We start from the raw sequence: 4,295 nt of genomic DNA on the forward strand, positions 1-4,295 counted from the left end.
GCAGAGGGCGGCACAACATCAACTCCCAGTAAGTCTCACCATCACTCTCTAAACTTCTGTAAATGTACCAGCGGTCTTATTGTGTTTGTTCAGGATTAAAAGAGAAAACTGGGGCAGTGAGGAGCAAGGATGCCAGCAAAGGGGGGTGAGGGGAGTAGCCACCCCAATTAACAATTGGTGGCCCCCACACTGTGCCTCCCTTATCCAGACAGCTTATATGCAGATTATTTTTTATTAATTTATATGTTGGAGAGGCAAAGCGTCTATAAGTTGGGTAGTGGCAGAGCTTTTCTTAGCTAATTAGTGATATCAACTACAGCGTTTCCCCTGTCGTCACACACAGTAGTCCCTCGCTACTTTGCGGTTCGTTTATCGCAGACTCGCTGTGTCGCGGTTTTTCAAAATAAGATTGGTCATAACACACAACTGGCTGATTGATGGATGAGCCACACGATCAGCATGAAATTTTTTTTTTTAAATAAATTATTTAGCACCTGCTGCACCTCTGTGTAGCCCACACTGCAGGATGATCTTCCTGCTGCAGCTGATCAGCTGTTCACGGTGCAGAGCGGAGAAGTGGGCGTGGCCAAGAGCGCTTGCAGGCGGTTGAGAGCAGCGGAGGCAGGGAGAGGGAAGAGTGTGGGAAGGGTTTAAAATGCCTTAATATATATACAGTATATATATATATATGAATAATAAAATAAACTACTTGTTACTACTTGTACTACTATTCCTATTTTGTGGTTTTTCACTTTGCGCGGGGCTTCAGGGTACGGATCCCCAGCGATAAATGAGGCACTACTGTATATGTATGTGTATATGTTCTGGCTTTTAGTCCTGGTGCCGCCACATTACCACCCAATTAAAATAGTTCTGGGGGCGCCCCTGCTTGGGACATACCGGTCTGTAATGGTAAATGTATTATTCTGTGCTTTTGTGATTGCAGGTCGTGTTAAATCAGGACCTCGAGCTGTCAGCGCCGTCAGGATTACACCGTTAAAAACCATGAAAGGCTCTCCGGACATGATTCCCTCCCCAGGTCTGGTTTTCTTTTTAACTTGTTTCAATCGTTTTAAACGCGTACTGCAGCTCTGTGTCTGTTTTCCCTGCTGACGGTGTGATAATCCTGATTAGGAAGAGATTAATTTCCTGGTCTGGTTTGATGGTACGGGTTAGACTGACTGGTAACTCTGAATTGTCCCTATGAGTGAGAGACTGAATGGTTGTTTGTCTCGTTTGTCTCAATATGTCCTTGTGATGGACTGGAGACCTGTCCAGGGTGTCCCCCACCTCTCACACTGTGACTGGTGGATATGGGCTCCAGTGACCCCCACGACCCAAAAAGGAAGAAGCAAGTAAAGAGGATGGATGGATGGATGGATGGATCTGTTTCAGTAACTTTGTTCATGACTCGAGCAAAACGGTAACTTCCCGTCAGTTGTGGGTCAAGATCACGCTAATAATTGTAGGTGCTGAAGAAATCTGAGTCAGCATTTTCACGTTTTCTCAATCCTGTTTCTACCGTACGGTTTTTTCGTATAAACTACCTCCTTGTACTTTGTGCTGTTTTAACCCTTTATATGTCAAAAAAGTTTTCTCATTGAGAACACAGAGCTTCGGCTTGGTATTTCCATCCATCCACCATCTTTACCTGCTTCTTTGTTTTCGGGTCACGGGGGTTGCTGGTGCTCATGTCCAGCTATCACTGTGCGACAGACGGGGGACACCCTGGACAGGTCTCCAGTCCATCACAGGGACACATAGAGACAAATGAGACAAACAACCATTCACTCTCTCTCACCTAGGGACAATTTACTGTTCCCCATCAGACTAACATGCATGTTTTTGGTCTGTGGGAGGAAACCGGAGCACCCGGAGAAAACCCACGCAGCACGGAGAGAACATGCAAACTCCACCCAGAAAGGTCTCGGGCCGGGATTTGATCCGGCGACCTTCTCACTGAGAGGCAGCAGCTCTACCAGTTGCGCCACTGTTCCACCCCCAACTTAGTATTTATAACGTTTATAATTCATGATTTTTTCAAACTTTATTTAGTGTTTTCCAAATATTTCCCCATAGAAATACATTGAGACTAAATTTCAAACATTGTTCTCTGAAATCTTCTTGCTCAGTTTTTGTCTTCTGAAGCTCCTTTTAGCTTTTAGCTATTATTTTGCTTATTTTAGCATTTAGCTACAATTTTGTGATGTAAGCTAACAGCTGTAATTTTGCTAAATTAGCTAGAGAAATGTCTTTTAGCTATGTTGGATAAAAATATCCTCTATTTATTTTACTTACTCAAAGAAGCCACACTCGAGGACACAAGAAGATTTTTAACCACCTTGGACAGTGTGCGACAATTGTTCGTATAATCTTATCAGCTCTCGGCTCACAGGCAGACACTGATGACCTCGACCACCCAGCTGCACATGCAGGATCAAACCACCTCCCATTCAGCTCTCTCTGAGAGATATAAAAAGAGCTCTCTGGTTTCTCAAACACACGGTTCATGGGCAGTTAACATTCTTAGTCATAGTAGTTAGAAAACATCCATAAACATTGACCCAAGTCCCCTGACAAGCTGCTGTCTTCGAGTCTACATTTGTCTACATTTTACTTTCAGCTAAGGTTCTGCGCCCACACATCCAAACTGCCACCGACTTCCATTGTAACCGAACCGAGAATTTTCTGATTTCAACCTGAAGTGAAAGCTTTAACTTAAAATGAAAACGAACCAGCGTGACAATCCGTTTTTTGAAGCTTAATGTCTACTCTGCCTTTCTGCCTGTCTTATTCAGAGTGTTGTCAGGAAGTGACAGACACGGGCGTGTGGTTGCCATAGTGACCAGGATGTCGGTTTTCTTCACTTGTCTCCTGCAGTTTCTACATCAATCCGTCAGCCATTCTGACAGCTCAGATTACTATAAAATGAAGAAGGAACAACAGATGTTGGAATTTAATCTTTAAATTATGAAGATTCCTGGAAATAATTTTGTGTTTTTGAATGTTTTCAGATCTGGACCCGAGCAGAGTTTGCAAAGGTAAAGGAGTTGTAACTCTAAGGGCGACGCTTGTCCACGTAGTCGACGAGGACTTCGTCAATGAAGAGCCAGTTATCGTGACACCGACATGTGAGTCGAGCCCATTCCACCTCTGGTGATGAGATAATATTTAGTCGGCAGAAATTAAAAAAGCAACACGTCTTTGTGGAATGTGGACAGAAGATGTAAATGTTGCTGTAATTTATTTGGCATTTTATGGTGTGCAGCTGTAAAAATTCCTTGAATGGCGACGTGTGGGGGGGTACAGCAGCTCCATGTTTTACAAGGATCTACAACTAACTGGAACATTAGACCTTATCTGACAATTATTTCATCTAGGAAAACGAGAGTAAAAATACTGCAGGCTGTTTAGTTTTCAACTTGAATGTTTATTTTGCACATTATCTGATTTCTGCCGAATCTTTCATGCGAGTTTGCTCACCGCGACCCTGAAGGAAAGAGCAGCCAAAAGAAACTTACTTTCTTACTATCTGATGTTCAGCCCTTTAACTTGAACCGGAGTGTGTTGGCAGAGACGAGAATAGAGAAATAACTCAGTTTTCGTGTTAGCTCCAGAGATAATATGTATGATGTTAGCTCCAGAGTTGGTATACTGTATATGACGTTAGCTTCAGAACTAATATATATGACGTTTGCTTCAAAGTTAATATATATAATGTTAGCTCCAGAGTTGGTATACTGTATATGATGTTAGCTTCAAAGCTAATATATATCAGGTCTTTCTTGTAAATGAGTCCTCGAGGCTCAATGGGATTTACCTGTCTAAATAAAGGTTGAATATGACGTTAGCTCCAGAGCTGGTATACTGTATATGACGTTAGCTTCAAAGCTAATGTATATGACATTAGCTTCAAAGCTAATATATATGACGTTAGCTTCAAAGCTAATATGTATGAAGTTAGATTTGTAGTTAATATATATGACGTTAGCTCCAGAGTTAGTATACTGTATATGATGTTAGTTTTGGAACTAATATATATGAAGTTAGCTTCGTAGTAAATATATATGACGTTAGCTTCGAAGCTAATATGTATGAAGTTAGATTCGTAGTTAATATATATGATGTTAGTTCCAGAGTTAATATACTGTATATGATGTTAGCTTCGGAGCTAATATATATGAAGTTAGCTTCGTAGTTAATATATATGACGTTAGCTTCGAAGCTAATATGTATGAAGTTAGATTCGTAGTTAATATATATGACGTTAGCTCCAGAGTTAGTATACTGTATAT

At 41.4% G+C, this 4,295-nt stretch overlaps 1 long non-coding RNA gene across 1 annotated transcript; it reads left to right on the top strand.

The window, feature by feature from the left end:
• LOC119410895 lies at positions 1-3,175 on the top strand. The gene is made up of 3 exons (XR_005186871.1): positions 1-28; positions 947-1,039; positions 3,015-3,175. It is a non-coding gene; the product is annotated as an uncharacterized LOC119410895 (long non-coding RNA).
• The last annotated feature ends 1,120 nt before the right edge of the window (positions 3,176-4,295 follow it).

Source organism: Nematolebias whitei, chromosome 1 (assembly GCF_014905685.2).
Source record: "Nematolebias whitei isolate Nwh7 chromosome 1, NemWhi1, whole genome shotgun sequence".
Classification (NCBI taxonomy): domain Eukaryota; kingdom Metazoa; phylum Chordata; class Actinopteri; order Cyprinodontiformes; family Rivulidae; genus Nematolebias; species Nematolebias whitei.